Genomic DNA, 18,027 nt, shown 5'->3' with positions numbered 1-18,027 from the left:
TGACATAATTGATAGTAATGAATATTTTATCCCCAAACACCAGAATTCGCATTGGAGTGTTGGCGGAACATTCACCACTATTGGTTCCAATCAGCATAGTTATTAGTAGCAGATCTCTGTAGTTCAAAAGGGTCTTTGGAGTTTACAGACGCCAAGACTGTGATTTCCTTTTCTCTTTCCGGAAGCTTATAGTTTCCACTGTACAACATGAGAGGAAGCTGAAAGCCTAATTGTTGGTCTCTTGTATACACTCTCATTTCTCTAAAAGTGACTCTTACCAATTGGGACAGTCTCCCTCGAATTTCATGAGGGTTCACAGCATAAGCATATAAAACATCAATACTAATTATACTCAGCACTGAGAGCAATAAAAGCGGTGCACAGCAGTGGCCCGAACAGCTCTACCAGATGGTCACAGCACCTTCTGTGGTAAGCGACAGACAAGACAGTATCTCCCTCTCTCTCCCCCTCACCCCCACCAGAGAGTGTCAAGGAGTCACACTGTGGTCACTTGGCCTACTTGTCTGCCTGTGTGACCAGCTCCAGAAAATACTCAGTTTAAGACACGCATAACCCTTGCAGTTTGGCCTACTCAGCAGGAGGTTCAGGGATGCTCAGGGTCCGTGGCAATCTGCCTGCCCTGACACATAGTAATAAATCGGGTAGGTATTGATATAAAAACCGATGGACAAATAGATCAATGAAAACAGTGAACTCAGAGAAAGACCATGTATAGGTTAAAATCTAATATAGGATAAATATGGAAATAAAGCACCACAAATCAAAAGAGGAAGGATAGATTGTTTTGTATATGATGTTATACATCATGTATAAAAAGTAGAATCCAGGGGCGCCTGGCGGCTCAGTCAGTTAAAGCGTCTGCCTTCAGCTCAGGTCCATGATCTCTGGGTCCTGGGATGGAGCCACATATTGGGCTTCCTCTTCAGCAAGGAGTCTGCTTCTCTCTCTCTCTCTCTCTCTCTCCCTCCCTCCCTCTCCCCCTTCCCATCACTCGTTCTTTCTCTCTCTCAATAAATAAAGAAAATCTTTTTTTAAAAAGTAGAATCCAGGGCAGCCTGGGTGGCCCAGGTGTTCAGCGCCACCTTCATCCCAGGGCATGACCCCGGGGTCCCGGGATCGAGTCCTACCTTGGGTTCCCTGCAAGGAGCCTGCTTCTCCCTCTGCCTGTGTCTCCACATCTCTCTCTCTCTCTCTCTCTCTCTCTCTCTGTCTCTCATGAATAAATAAAATAAAAATGTTTTTAAAAAAATAAATAAAAATAAAAATAAAAAGTAGAATCCAGGTTAATGAAGGAGAAAATATAAAAGCAATAAAAGAAAATGTCAGAATATGTATTTGTGATTTAGAGGTAGGGAAGAATTGTCTTTAAAATACTTGAGAAAAAAAGGAAAAAATACTTGAGAAGCACAAATCCTTGGGCAAAAATTTGTTGAATATAGTTATATCAAAATTAAGTATTTTTGTTTAATGAAAAGTAGTATGGATAGAGTTAATAGAGGAGTGACAGACTGTAAGAAAAAATTTGCAGTATCAAAACTGACAATGTAAAAATATACAAGGAATTCCTTTAAGTCCACAAGAGATAGATAACCCAAGAGAAAAAAGAGGGGCATGCATGTGAATAGGCAATTAAAACAGAACAAACCCCAAAAGGATAAGCAGATCAAAAGATGTTCAGACTCAGTCGTAATCATAGAAGCAAATGAAAACAATCATGAAATATTATCTTACCCCTGTTAGTTTAGTTGAAATATAAAACTAGGTGATGCCAACTATTAGTTGTATGTAAGGATATAGGCACTCTGTCAGTATATAGTCTAATCAAGTCTACACACACTCTGTGACCCAGCAAGTACCCTCCTAGGTATGTAGCCTGAAGAGAGGCTCCCATTGATCCACAGGTGTCATACATAAAAATGCCTGTTATGGGATCCCTGGGTGGCGCAGCGGTTTAGCGCCTGCCTTTGGCCCAGGGGTGATCCTGGAGACCCGGGATCGAATCCCACGTTGGGCTCCCGGTGCATGGAGCCTGCTTCTCCCTCTGCCTGTGTCTCTGCCTCTCTCTCTCTCTTTCTCTGTGACTATCATAAATAAATAAAAATTTTAAAAAATGCCTGTCGTTACCTTATTGTGATAGGAATTCAGAGCAATCTGGGTTCCCATCACTGACTGAAGAGTAGACAAGTTAGTTTTAGTGGATACACATGGAATCTTACAAAACATTTACAAAGACTGGGCTAGATGTGCATGGAGTACCATGGCTGGTACTTCAGTGCTAAGTGAAAGATGTAAAATGAGATCTGTGATTTATCACACTTCCACAAATTAATAAACAGGCACGCACGAAAAAGCACATAATCAAATATACTTCAAATAGAATCAAATAATACATATAATATGTATTACAATGATTGACAATGGTGAATGCAGAGAGTGAAACTTGAGAATGGGGACAAATGGGAATAGATAGATCGATGATAGATAGATGATAGATGGATATAGATAGATCAATAGATAGATAGATGATAGATAGATAGAAAATAAGTAAGAATACTTCTTTCTCTCTTGAACTAGTTTAAAATAGCCTCAACTGGGGAAAACAACATAAGGTAAAGCATACACGCAAGAAAGCATAAGTCTATAAAAACAAAGACAAATAACCCAATTTGAATAAAACAGAATGTTTCTAAAGCGGTAGCAGAAGAGAAGCCTGGAAATGTAAGTTGGTAGGCTGAATTTGGACTATTTTTATTTATTTTTATCTAAAAAATAAGACATAAACTTTGCTAATATTCAATACATGGATTGACCCTGGAACTGTAGCTCATAATTGAAGACATCTATATGGGATCTATATGGAAGAAAAAAATTTTGAAGCTCCAAATTCTCCTCAAATGTATCCTAAATTTTTCTGTCTCAGTATAGCTAACATCTACGGGCACTTCCTATGGCTCTGTGATGTCATTTCCTTTTGTAGCTATTAGTTCCCTGCCGTGTTTGTACTTTACTCAACCCAGGCTGTCTGATAACAGATGTGATTTCCAGCTGTGTCTATATACCAACCACAGCGGGTTCATTAATAACAATTATTAAGTACTTTATGTTATAAATCGAGCCTCTGGCAATAGAGAAAACATCCAGTCATTTGTTTTATGGCCTCTTGTCAGAGCTAACTATAAATTCCCATTATCTCAACATTATCAGCACTGCAAAATGAATCTAAGCATGAGTCATAAATAAAACTACCAAACAGCTCAATCACTCGGGAAAGAACAGAGCATAAATTAACACTTGACGATGTAATGTTATATATGAACTTAAATAATAGCTCAGGCCTTCTTGTCAGCTAATTATGTAAATTATTATTTTTAAGACTTACATTTGTATTTGCATGGCTGGTGCATTCATTTAGTCATACAATTAGAGTTCAATAAATATGCAGTCCATACATTGCCCTTCCATAACCTAAGAGTCCCTGCTGCTGATGTATGAAGTAGAGTGAAAATGAAGAGAGAGCTTTCAACTGGGAGAATGTCTCTTAGGACTATAGCAAGCAGTGGGGAAAAGTCACATTTTCCCTGAATAATACATTTGATAAGAGAAATCGTTAAATTTAAGAAAATTAATAGAAGAAGAGCAGCAAACTATATGCATTATTGGTTCCTGGGTGAAAGTCCATATGGATTTTCAGTTAATTGTAAAAATATTTATTTAGTTATCCCTCTGTGTTGGGTCCAAGCTGTCATAAATGATGAAGACAGAACAGAAAGATAAGCTGAACACATGAATTCAATTTTTAAGAGAAAAATAGCTAATAAACACATGAAAAAATGCTGAAACTCACTAACAACCAACTCATGCAAACTAAAATTATGAGGTATTATTTTTCATGTTTTAAAAGCTAATTCCCCGTAGTGGGGAGAAAGCAGTGAAATTGGAAATTCAGTCATTTATTGCCAGGCATACAAAGGGGTTCAAACCTGAAAGGCCATTTGTCGTTGTCTACCAAGAGTTCTAAAAATGTCCATCATGTTTTTTTTTTTAATTGAGGTATAACTGACATACAACATCATACTAGTTTCAGGTGTGAGACTGGATGGAATGCTTCATAAATTTGTGTGTCGTCCTTGCACAGGGGCCATGCTGATCTTCTCTGTATCATTCCAATCTTAGTATATGTGCTGCCAAAGCGAGCACAAGTGTTCATTACTTCCGATCAGTAATTCTAATTCTGGAAAATTTATCAGTTACAGATTTAGTACATGAATGTTAATGATGTAGAATTTATAATGGCAAAAAAAAAGAAACAGCAAATAATAAGGTTCATTATGGGAATGGGAAAATAGCTCAAATAAAGTCTAAAAGGAAATAGTCAAATAACTCACGGCACACCCACATGATGTGTGCCATCCAAAGTCATTTTGAGAAGATAATTTAACAGGAAAGTCCTCACAGAACACTTTTACTAGGTTATAAAATGTTATGTGTAGTATCATTTCCATTATTAACCATACTATGAAGTTTTTATACACATATTTACATATACAATACATAAGGCTAGAAGAAGTACCCTAAAATATTGTTTTTTCACACAATGGAACTGTGAATACTTTCATCCTAATTCTCTGTATTTTCTAAAATTTCTTTCAGCAAGAGAAATAATATACAACAAATTCAGTTAGTAAGGTTTTCTAATTTACATTTTTCCAGGCCCATCTGATCTTGCCTTTCACGAAGTTCAACATAAAACTGGCCAACTGCATTTTCCCACTGCCCCAAAATCATGCTCTGCCTCCTAAACAAAACTTTGCTCAAGTTACATGTCATGTATGCACTCAAGGTGACAAAATTAGCTGAGCAACATTAGAGTTGGAATCTTAATGAACTCAGTCTTCTGCCTAGAATCATGTAGAAACAGGAATACCCCCAAAATACCAGTCAAAAGTAATCACACACACCCAAAATCATCTTTTCCTTATGTCTTTTAAATTACATCACCCACAACCAAACTGTTCAAAGTCCATTGTGCAGCCTCCGTATCTCCCGCACGCCTCTTTCTCCTTACCTACACAAGGGTCCTCACTTTCTTCTAACCTTCCTTGCAGTTCGGTGGCCCTCTTTGCCTTTATTATCTTTATCACATTACATCTTTTGTCTCTGACCAGTCTCCAGATTGGCAAAAGTAGAACTATGAGAGGGCGAGCCTCAGTTTCCACATCTGTAAAAAAGCAGAATAATAAACCCTGTCCTCCCAATATCATAAATATCCTAAAACTGTAGAACATTGTACGTGTTGTGACTATTGTAACTTCGTTTTTTCATTCATGCAATAGGATTACTGATGTATAACCAATACCCTGCAAGCACTATTTTACCCACAACTAGGGAAGTATTTATTTTTGTTAATCCCTCTTCATGCCTTCCTGAACCGAATCCATCATTAATTCTATTTCATTTTCAATTTATATCTTAAGCCGTCCACAGTTCTTTGTGTCCATTATCGCCAATCAGTCAGAATGTCCAGTGGTTTCTTTAACAGACATGATAGGTCCAGTTATTTGGGTGGCACACAGGTCATGAAGCTCACACATAAGGGTATAAAACTACAAAAGAGAGGGGTGCCTGGGTAGCTCAGTTGGTTAAGCGTCTGCCTACAGCTTGGGTCATGATCCTGGGTTCCTGGGATTGAGCCCTGCATTGGGCTCCCTGTTTCTCCCCCCACTCTGCTATTCCCCCTGCTTGTGCTTGCTCTCTCTCTCTCTCGTAAATAAATAAAATAAATACAATCTTTGAAAAAAAGAAAAAGAAAAGACTACAAAAGAGAAACTAGAGTCCATGAAAGGGATATTTATTTGCCATTGAACTCCGTAAGTCTGTGGGTTCAGGAGAGGGAGGTCTGCTGAAAGCCCCCTCCGATACACACAGCTACATTTTCCTCCTTGGCTGTCTGAGGTACAGCAGATGCCTATCAAAGCAACTCATTGAATATATTAAATATATTGAAATTGATAAATTACTTATCCAACTTTACAAAAGATATCTGAACGCATTATACTGTTTTTCCCACGGATGACTACACTACGAAAGTTTGCAAACCAAGCATGCACTCTGTGTGAGCTAAATACCTTAATTGTACTTAAAACAAAATCTTTGATCCCGACCGTTGACCTACAAGTCTACGCACGGCCCCTTCCTATCTCTCCAGCCAGTATCCCCGTGGCTTATTCTGCTTACGTTGACTTTCTTTTCTTTACTATTTTGCCTCTTCCTCACATTTGTAGAGTGCCATCCCATTTGTTCTATTCCACTGAATAATTTCCACAGGGGTTCAACCGTGTTGAAGCATGTATGTCAGACTGATGTGCGGGTTTGACAGGAGTGTATGTGGGGCTGAGGAGCTTCCTGGGATACTTCTAATAGGATAAGAAGCATCCAGCTACTGAAATGAGCTCAATCTATTAGCACTGTTCATTGAAATATAAAAGTGATTCTGAGGATGCCATGGCTCTATTACTAGCATTTGTTTCATTCCAATCCCACGGACTGGGAGATTTGTGATTTAAAGATTGTTGTGTAAAATCAGTAATTGCTTTTTCTCTTCTGGGAAACTGGTTCACTATATGAAGAAAAATAAGTTGGATCCCTACTGTTAGTCACTTGTTCAATATCTATTTCCCTCTTCTTTGCTGATTAAACTTTTATTTTATTTTGGGTGTCACTGTGTCAGGTTAAATTCTTGCTTCTGCTTTCTCCCTAAAAGCTTACCATGTCCATTGGCAGGCACATTTATGGCTAATGACACATACGCAAGATGTTCCTGGGAAGGATTATTCTTTCTGGGAAAAAGGAATGGAGGTACTTGAAAAAGCTTTTTCCCTTTCTCATACCTTCATCCCTTGAATGTAGACATAATATCTAAACCTCCAGCAGCCATCTGATAACCATGAAATGATAAACATGAAGTAAAGGTCAAAAGATTCACAGAGAAGCTGTCCTGACACTATTAAGCTGCTAAACCAACTCTATCAGATATTTATTTCCAATTCTACATAACTCTCCCCCATTTATTTATGAGACAAGCAAATATGTTTGTGAAGTCTAGATAGCTTCTGTGTTTTGGAGTTCAAGGGCCTACTGCTGATTATGTGGCCTCATGCTCCAGCAAAGCTGGAAAGCCCTTGAAATTCCAAAAACATGTGGTGGTTTGCAGTGGGGCAAAGAAAATATCTATTTCCTTACTATGTTCAATGTTAAATACAAAATGTTAATTGAGACATTTTCCTGAAACTCTTATTTTCAAATAAGCAGTAATTACAGGGAAGACAGTGTCCAGCTGAGAATAAAGTTACTGAATTCTAGAAACTGAGACTTTAGCAGAAGCACCTAAGTGAAGGAATGTTTAGTTTATTCCTCTCAATCCATGACAGATCAACTGGTTGAATGTAATCAATAACTATATCAACATCCTAAATAGCATAAATAATAGGGTATCTCTAGATGATATTTATTAAACTTTATATTCTGAAAAGACATGCTTTATTTTTCAAGTATCCATGGAACGGTCATATAGATTGGTTCTGAGTCCTACGTTATAAGAGGACTTTGCATAAACGTTGGTTGTGCAGGTTACTAAACTCTCTACACCTACTTGTCCAAAATGACAGCCACTCGACAGAGATGGTTATTTAAACTGAAATGAGTTTAAATTAAATAAAATTTATTGGCCACATATGGCTATTGGACAGCACAGATACAGAACCATTTCACCACTGCAGAAAATTCTCTTGAACAGTGTTCTTTTTGGTATGGAGACACAGCTGTAGGCTGGGACACCCCTCAGTCTATAATCTATATAAGGGTTTGATTGCCACTAGAAAGTAAGCTCCATGAAGGAAAAGATTTTTTCAAAGTAACTGCTCTATCTCTAATGTCAAGACAATAGCTTATATATACCTGGTGGTCAACAAGTAATTGCTTGGTGAATTCAGAGTTCTCGATTCAGTTAGGTATAATAGGCAATATGTTTTATTTTCAAAATTTCTTGTACTTTTCTTGGCCTTGAACGCTCAATCTGCCTAGAGCACACATAGAGTACACGTCTCCTTTTTTTTTTTCCATTCAATTCCTGTTTAAATTTTAGTCCAGTGTGATGACTTCTATAGTCTCATTAAAATGGAAAAGCTCAGTCTTTTCCCTCCTGTCGAGTTCTTCCCTACTGTGTTTCTCTCCTTAGTGTCTCCTTTCCTATTTACATGGAACACTTCATTTCTGACACTTCTAGTCACCAAATATGTGGAAGTTTGGCCCCCACTATAAGCAATTCTTTGCAACACCAACAATCCAACTCAATTCTGACACTATCTATATGGAGACACCACCAGATCCCACAGGTTAAGGGCTCAGTCCCACAAGACTGCCACCAACCCCCCCTACACACACACACACAGACACACCTTCAGACGCCAGCCACACATTCAGGTTATCACCTATACTTCTGAATAACTGGCTATAGGTTTGGAAGATCGAAACACCTCCTCCTTGAGTCTGATTAATTTGCTAGAGTGGCTCACAGAACTCAGGGAAATGCTTGCTTACATCCACCAGTTCATTCAAGGATAATGATTCAGGATACAGACGAACAGCCAGATGAAATGATACAAAAGGTGAGGCCCAGGAGGATCCCAAGTATGAGAGTTTCTATCCCTGTGGAGATGGGGCCTGTCACCCTCCCGGTACATGGATGTGATCGCCAACCCAGAAGCTCTCCAAACCCCATACTTCTGGGATTCTATGGAGGCTTCATCATGCAGGCATGATTACCTCTCTGGAGTGGGAGTGGGGCAGAGCTGAAGATTCCAAGCTTCTAATCATGGCTTGGTCTTTCTGGTGACCAGTCCCCATCCAGGTGACATCCAGCACTGACTCAGAGTCACCTCATTAGAACACAAGGTGTTCCTACTATTCTCACCACTCAGGAATTTGCAAGGGTTTTTAGGAGCTCTGTGTCAGGAATAGGGTCAAAGACCAATATCTGAACAAGAGCTAGTCCTAAGTGCCCTATTCACTTAAGAAATGATGAGGGTTGCAGGAGTTCTGTGCCAGGAATGGGGGGCAGGAGTCAATATATATTCTATTATCCCCTACTCATCCACTGACTAAAATCTCAGTCTCATTCCGAAAAATATTCTGTAAATATAATAAAAAAATAAATTCAAATATTATCTTTATAGTCACCATGAAGTTTCTCTCCAGTTTCCAGGTAAGACACTCACTCTTGCCCACTCCCTCTCTCCCTCCCCATCCCCCTTCCTCCTTCCCTCCCTCCCTTCTCTCTCCTTCTCTTTCCTCACTCCCTACCCCTTACTATTGGTTCTCCCACTCTCACCTTCCCATCAGTAGGCAAACTCTGGTTGCCTCACCCTCACCTGTCTTGTTCAGGAGAGGAAGCAGCAGCAGGGGAGAGAGGAGATTCTGACTATGTGACTATCAGTCCGCTCAGAGTAGGCAAGACTCCTCTGATCTTGGTCTGCTTCTCCTACTATCTGTGGCCTTTATCAAAGTGATCTTACTGCATCGGGTTGCGCTGTTTTCCTGGGATCTCACCTAAGCTCCTTCCATCCTGGAAGACATTCTTCATCCTCTTCCTCAACTCTAACAAAGAGAAAATCACTGATGTCACTAGGGCTTTTCTTTTCTTTTTTATTTTGTATATTTTTTTATTGGAGTTCCGATTGGCCAACATATAGCATAACACCCTCATCCCATCAAGTGTCGGGCTTTTCTTAATAACTGCTTATTTTTGCTTCATGTTTCTAACCTCTTTATTTCTATGAAAACACTTTTTATACTTATCATGAATTCTTGTTCTACTCCACCAATTATTCCTCTTAGAATAGGTACTATATTGTTTGTGCATTCCCTTTGTTAATCCTTATGTAACTCTGCTGCTTGATTATTTTGTGAACTTGTATTCCTTTGACAATGTTGGCTTCCTTGGATGCTCAGAACAAGATAGTGGGCTCGGGCATATAATTTGGTATTGTTGACATACATATGATATTTAAAACCATGGAAATGGATGGGATCACCTAGGGAAAAAGTATATAGAGTGAGACAAGACGAGGATTATGATGGAGCTTAAAGGAATTCTAATGTTTAAAGGTTAAGGGAAAGCAGAGAATTTAGCAAAGACTACTGAGAGCCAGTGGGGTAAAAAGGAACACAAGCGAGGCTATCATGTTACAGACCCAAGACTGTTACAGTAAGGAGGCATAGGTATTGTGTCAAAGTCTTGTCAAATCTGTTTCAAGCAAGTCAGAAAGCGAAAAACCTGACTTTGCCAACAGGAACAGCTTTACTCAACCCTTTGGATCTCACGAAGTCTGTGGAGACATTCTTGTTACCGTTAGCTGGCACAAAGACAGACAGGAAACAGCAAGAGGCTATGCTTTCCACCTTAACACTACAGAGTGAATTCACTTATTCCACAGTACCTCAGTCACCACTCTGCTTCAGGAGGGACCGCCAGGCAGTCTACGATAGAAGCAAACACCCACCGTGGCCTTCTACTCACAAGTGAAAATAGGAAATTTTGGCCAGAGATCAGGTAATGTTTGATTGCCTTCTTGGCAGGCTGAACTTCAGAAGCAGGGAAACAGCCTCCTCCCAGGAGATGAGTTATGTCCCTGGCCACTATTTTACAGGCAGGCAGAATGTGGGAACTAGACTGAACAAACCAAACCAGCCAAGGGGTTCCAAACTATATCCTGCCAGGTTTTTAGGGTACTCTCCATATTCAATTCACGTTATAGATAGATCGGTGATGGATGGATGGATGGATAGATAGATGATAGATAGATGGATAGATGATAGATTGATTGACAGGTTTCTATCTGTCTATATTTAAGAAAAGAGCATGCATATACAAATATATTTTACTGTTTTTTTTTTAAGATTGTATTTATTCATGAGAGAGAGAGAGGCAGAGACACAGGCAGAGGGAAAAGTAGGCTCCCTGCGGGGAGCCCTGATGTGGGGCTCATTCCTGGGACTCTAGGATTATGCCCCTAGCCCAAGGCAGACGCTCAATCTCTGAGCCACCCAGGTGTCCCTTACTCTGGTTTTTAATGCATAAGAGACAAATAAATGCATTAAATAGTAGAATGATACTAGTTAGGTTTTGTGCAGACTTCAGTGGAAAATGTTCCTACCATCTCAAAACTGCAAGGTGAACTATTTAAAAGTGTGCATATCATTTGAATCACTTATCTTTGTGATTCAGGGATTTGTTGATAGAAGAACGAATAGGCCACTGGGGCAAACAATGCAAATATTACGCATAAAGGCTGATGTCTAGTAATTAAAATAGCCTTATTGTTCTAACTGAACTTTGTGCATATTGTTCAATTTTAAAGTAAAAAATGATTTACAATGACAAAATACAATTCTTATTCTTTTTTTTCTTTTCCATTGGGGTACTTTTCTTACCTTTATTTGTTGTTGTTTTACATTTTTACTGAAATAAAACAAACATACAAGGAAGATCATAAATCTTAAGCTTCATGAAATGTCATATAGAGAACACATTCATGTTACCATCCCTAGAACAAAAAATAGAACACTAGCAGCATTTCAGAAGCCCTTCATCCCATTCTTAGCCACTTGTGCCTTTGTCCTCCCCAAAAATAAATACAATTCTGACTTACTAATCTGACACCATAAATTCAGAGGGCCTATTTTTAAACCTTATATAAATGAAATAATACAGAATGGAATATTTTGAGACTAGGTTCTTTGGATAACATTGTATTTATAAAATTCCTACATTTTGTTATGTGTAATGATAGTTTATTCATTTTCAAAGATATTTAGAATTTATGAATATACCAAATTTATCTATTTCACTCTTAATGGACATTTTGGCTTTGTCTATTTTTTTATTATTATAAAGTCAATTTTGATCATTCTTTAGTAGTATTATAGTTCATAATAAATTTTTGGTTATAAGATGCACATATATTGAACTTGAGTGGATAATGACAAATAACTTTTCAAAGTGGTTGTATGGGCTACCCACAGCCATCTATAGATTCAGTGTAATCCCTATGAAAATTCCAATGGCATTTTTTGTAGAAATAGAAAAAAATCCTAAAATTCATAGGAACCACAAAAGACTCTAAGTAGCCAAAACAATCCTGAGAAATAGAACAAAGCTGGAGGCATCACATTTCCTTATTTCAAACCGTATTACGCCGCTATAATAAAACAGTGTGGTAGTGGCATAAAAACATACACATAGACCAATGGAACAGAATCGAGAGCCCAGAAATAAACCCACATATATATAGTCAACTAATATTAGACAAGAGGACCAAGAATACTCAATGGGAAAAGGATAGCCTTTTCAAAAATATGCTGAGAAAACTAGATATTCATATGCAAAAGAATGAAATTACACCATTCATAAAAATTAACTTGAAATGGTTTAAAGACTTAAATTTAAGACCTGCAACCATATGATTCTTAGAAGAAAACATACGGAAAAACTCCTTGGCACTGGTCTTCATAACATTTTTTTGGTATGATACCAAAAGCAAGTGGGACTACATCAAACTAAAAAGCTTCTGCACAGCAAAAGAATCAATAAAATAAAAAGTCAACCTACAGAAAAGGAGAAAAATATTTGCAAACTATATATCTGATAAGGGTTAATATCCAAAATATGTAAGAAACTCATTAAGTCAGGGCAATTGGGTGGCTGTGATTGAGTGTCTGCGTTTGGCTCAGGGTATAATCCCGAGGTCCTGGGATCAAGTCCCAGTAGGGAGTCTGCTTCTCCCTCTGCCTGTGTCTCTGTTTCTCTCTCTGTGTGTCTCTCATGAATAAATAAATAAAATCTTTAAAAAAACAAAAAAAAAGAAAGGAACTCATATAACTCAATAGCAAAAAGAAAAAAATCTGATTTTAAAATGGGCAGAGGACCTAAAAAGACATTTTTTTCCGAAGAAGACGTACAAATGGACAAAACATACATGAAAAGATGCTCTACATTACTAATCATTGGGAAATGCAAAAACCACAATGAGATATCACCTTACTTATCAGTAAGGTGATACTGGCTATTATCAAAAAACAAAATACAATATATGCTGGTGAAGGTGTGGAGAAAAGGGAACACTTGTGCATTGCTGGTGGGAATGTAAATTGGTGCAGCCACTATGGAAAACAGTACATGAGTTCCTCGAAAGATTAAAAATAGAATTACCATATGATCCAGCAACACCACTTCTGTATATATATCCAAAGAAAATGAAATCACTATCTCAAAGAGATGTCTGCACCTCCCTGTTCATCACATTCATAATAGCTATGACATGAGAACAGTCTAAGTGTCCATTGATGGATAATGAATAAAGAAAACATGAGATATTATATATAATATCATACATACAACATTATGATTTTAATTTGCATCTCTCTGATGACTAATGAGATCAAAGCTTCTTTTTGTATGTTTTAATGGTCATTTGTTAAGTACCTGGTAAAGACCATTAAGACCATTGCCCATTTTCCTATTGGATATCTGGTTCCTTCCTATTGATTTCTAGGAGTTTCATAAAGACAGAAATATAGATTCCAGATATCAGTTCTTTGTCGGTTACTGTATATTTCATGTATCTTTTACTCTATCGTTACCTTTTCACTCTTTTGATGACCAGAAGTTCCTAAATTTTTACTATAGTCCATCTTACTAAATACTTCCTTTAAAATAAATTATTTTTGTGCCTTCTTAAAAAAAACGTTGTCTATCTCAAGGATAAAGATAATTCTCCTCTGTTGTCCTCTCAATGTGTATTACACTACCTTTTGCATTTATACATAAAATTTATCTAGAATCAATTTTTATGTGTGGTGAGAGACAGACTTTCATTTTAGTTTTTCCTTTTGAGGGGGCATGGGGAGGTAATAATGTTCCCACTCTTGCAAGAGTTTGAATGAAAATCACATGGCTATAATATATATTATCATTTAATGGGTGCTGAAATGAAATTCAAAGTGATGAAGTGATTTTCCCAGAGTCACATATCTATGAATAGGTCCTGGTAGCTATTGACCTAACTTCTAATTTTAAATCTCTTATCCCTCCTCTTTTCTCTTTTCTGTCTTCTTCAAGGGCCAGTGTCCTAATGTTCTTCTCACTACTTCGGCACTTAAAAATATTTTCTGTATTTATGTAAGGTATCATTGGTCACAGCTTAGTGTTATAATTCCCATAAGGATCTACATTTCATACAATCATTAAGTAAAAACTGGTGATGCTCTAAGATAGACTTTTGAGAGGCTATTGTTATGTGTGGAAGAATTAGGCAGGGGTGACAAGATGTTGAAAGGTCTTTCCTTGTTGATAAAGGCTCAAAGCTTAGAATAAAGGTAATAGAAGCCCACACATTCTAGAGGACTGCTACACACGAACAGTAGGACTTGCTAAATGTGGCCATACTGGCCCTACGGTCAACCCTGTCAAAAGCCTATGTAACATAAAGCTAGAGATTCATTGAACAAGGGAGTTCTTTGAAAATAATTCATAGAAGTAGAGAAATTTTATCATTTTTCCTTGGAAAAGAAAAATGGGATATTACAGATATTAATATCCCTACTATTATTATTAGGGATAATATTAGCTGTATTATCCCTACAGCTAATAATTATTGTTCTAGGAATCAGTGAGCACTCACTACATATTAAAAACTACACTAAGTTCCATAAAAATTTATCTCATTTAATTATCACAATATTCCTGTGAGGTGGAAACCCGTGCCTCTGTAAATTTTATGTCATAGATGCCTCTCTTACGTCACCCTGGTCCTGACCTTAGCTAGAAAAACATGAATACTATGAACAAGATCAAAATCCCACCTTCCACCTTTTCTCAGATTCTGTATACAATTTAGTTTCTACCAACTGGATCCCTTCAGTGATACTTAGAAAATGAAAGTGAGTATAGGTCATCTTTCTGTTGCTGTTCGTGCTGGCAGTTGAAGGCTTGAAAGTGTAAGAATCAAGATGCAGTAATGGTAGCCAAACATAGCATCTGTGGGTGTCAAGAGGTATTTGTGACAAAGACAGTGGCTTTCTGATCCTTTGATGGCAGATTTAGTATTGTGTCCTTGAGTTCAATGATTTCAACCCTTGACTCTATTGCTGCAGCAATTCCAATTATTTTGAAGAACCTAATTTTCCAGAGTAAGTCATCCCTTTCTGCCTAAGATACCCAGACTGGTTTCTGTTTTATGCATTGAACTCTAACAGCAACAAAAGGATTTTTAAAATGGCACTGGTATTTGATTTTTTTTTTTTTTTTTTGCTTTGCCCTAAAAGACACATCAAATCCAGTATCTAGAAAGAGTCAAGCCTTTCTAGAACTTGCTCTGTTATGAGCCAAGTTAGCTTTGGAGTGAGGGGCCAAGTGCTACCCACGCCCAGGCAGCGGTCGCTGGCACATGCTTAGCTTTTCATTAAAAGAAGCTGGGGGAAAGATGCCATCCTCTTGCTCTAAGATCACCCTGGAAACCATTCACTTTGTCATCATCACCAGTGCTATACATGCTTTCCCACTACTTCTCAAACTACTGATCTTTGGGCTTCTTTCTTGGTCATGTTTCTGATCCTTCCAGGGTCAGCTCTTAATGCTCCCTACTGGGCACCCTACTCTATACTTGACCTTAACTGTCCCTCATAATTCTACTTACTGAGCGTTTAATCACTGCTTCTGTAACACCCAACTCTACACTTCCTAGTCTTTATCCTGCCAACCTTCATGTTGAAGCAGAACACTTCCTCTTGCTATTTTTGATTTGAGAAGAAAAATCACTAGAAATGTGTAATATGTAACAAAACAGTGATGTTTTTGGCAGGACTTTGGCCTTCTCTCAGCATGATAATTTTTGCCCTGCAAGGCAGTTTAATCATAACCTTAATGATGTCTCCCCACTGCTTAATATGGTGCTGTTCTCGTCTCCAGAGTGAGGCGCAGTGTGGGCACGTAGGCACCCTAGGGCTGCTACATGTTTGAGTTGTCAAGTTCAGCTCTTGGAAAGCTGTTAATTTCCTCTGAGGTAATTTGAGTGTGATTAAGTTAAGCTGCCACCAGGTGGACATTGGAGCCTTAGTTAAGCCATTTTAATCTCAGTAGCTAGAGTCCCTGTAGGCATGATAAAATGAAGAAAGAATGTAGTCTGATTCCCATGTAATTTTGTTTAAAAAAAATAAACAAAAGAGAAAAAAATAATAGTTTAACATACTGCTTAACCAGAATTAAAGTAGAGTAGTATAAAGACATCCTATTTATGTGTTTAACCAATATCTATTGAATATCTACTATCTGACAAATAACCCTCTAGAATCAGGAATGGGGCGAAGAACATGGCGAACTAAGTACCTGATTTCATAGAGCTTACATTCTACAGGAAAAGGAGTGTAAAACAAGCAGCAAATAAAAATAAATATTTATCCTATATCACATGATAATATAACATGCAATATAATATATAGTGATATATTATGATATAATGATATAATATATATAGTATATCCAGAGGCATACCCACCCATTAAGAAAGATTAAATCACAATAATAATCACCTAGATATTACTGACCTTCTCCCTTTATAGTATTTCCTCTTTTCCTAACCCCAAAGTATTTCTGGAATTTTTTAAGATATATCTTAGATATAGATAAATCTAATCACTAATTTCAGTCAGTTACCATGTGGTTCACACAAGCCACAGTTAATGTTTATTCTGAGTGCCCATCACCCACCAGGTACCACTGCTTCCGCCATACACATCTGCTTTTATCTTCTCCTGTTTATGGTCAGACACTTATTAAACACCTTTCATTGATCCAGCAGGCAATAAGACAACTGTCTTTATCCTCGTAGAGCTTATAAACTTGCAGTTAAGAAGGACGAGGAAAAGAAATACAATTGTGAATGAGTGTGGCTAAAGGAGAAGTATAAAATACTGTGGAATCGCTTAGAAGAAGTTTAAAAAGATGTTCATAGGACAGGCTTTTGAACAACCTATGTGTAGATTGAGACTTAGAGGACTAATAGGGGTTAACTAGGTGAAAAATGTATGAAATAAAGTTCTCTGCAGAGGGAACAGCATACTCTGTAATCCTGAGACTTGGCACGTTCCAGGCAGAATGGTCTCCTGCCCTGCATTACTACCAGTGTCCCACAACACTCAAAACATGGACATTGGGCCAAGAAGAAGTAACAGGGACTAGATATACCTCCCACTTAAAACAACTAAAAATCAAGACAAATATATGTAGTAATGATCCTGAAGATATTAGACGTTAGGCATCAAGAGACACTGATTGCTGAGTGATGAGACATGAACAGAGTTAGCCCTATTATTGTCCCAGTCCACTGACTGAAGAGAGTGCAAGAGGAGAATCCCAGCAGAGCCCAGCACCCTCCTTGTACTAAGAAGATGGCACTGGGAGCCCAGAGAGGTAGAGGCAGCTAGAATTCAGCATGGCAGTGTACCAGTAAGGAGAGAGTTGCACAGAAAGAGAACCTCAAAAATCTCCAGATAATTTCTCTAAAGTATTCAATAGAATATGCTAAGTACATACATGTGAGGAAGCTATGTAAGATCAGAAAATAAGCAACCAAAATGATTATAAAGAACACAACATGATACTCCCATAAAGCTGGGAAAAATGCTTGTTCTTACCAGCAATAAGGGTAAATTTCATAGCTAACAGTGCATTGAGTAGAGTAGTCAGAATGGTTTTTCCTGAATGGTTGTGAAAGAAATCAGCCTTGGATTAAATGTTTTTCTGGTCCTGCTTAACAGAGATTAAATTGAGATCTGAGAAGGCCAAATTGTTTCCAAGTATCTTAAAAAATCCCAAAACAAAACTCATGAATATTGATAAGGGTACAAAAATACCAAGCATCCAACAAGGTAAAATTCACAATATCTGGAACCTAG

The 18,027-nt window shown here is 37.8% G+C and overlaps 1 long non-coding RNA gene and 1 other non-coding gene across 3 annotated transcripts in view; both read right to left on the bottom strand.

Annotated features, from left to right (window-relative positions):
* Positions 1 to 18,027, bottom strand: part of LOC144311540 (uncharacterized) — a 113,993-nt gene that overhangs the window by 54,344 nt on the left and 41,622 nt on the right. For both annotated transcript variants that reach the window (XR_013377143.1, XR_013377142.1), the window contains exons 4-5: positions 9,447 to 9,672; positions 5,087 to 5,239 (exon numbers count right to left, since the gene is read on the bottom strand). This is a non-coding gene — a long non-coding RNA (uncharacterized LOC144311540). The remainder of the gene's footprint in view (positions 1 to 5,086; positions 5,240 to 9,446; positions 9,673 to 18,027) is intronic.
* Positions 4,112 to 4,218, bottom strand: LOC144311668 (U6 spliceosomal RNA). Its single transcript, XR_013377252.1, has one exon. It is a non-coding gene; the product is annotated as a U6 spliceosomal RNA (small nuclear RNA).

The sequence above is a fragment of the Canis aureus genome, chromosome 3 (assembly GCF_053574225.1).
Source record: "Canis aureus isolate CA01 chromosome 3, VMU_Caureus_v.1.0, whole genome shotgun sequence".
Classification (NCBI taxonomy): Eukaryota; Metazoa; Chordata; class Mammalia; order Carnivora; family Canidae; genus Canis; species Canis aureus.
This window is presented reverse-complemented; position numbering and strand designations above follow the sequence as displayed.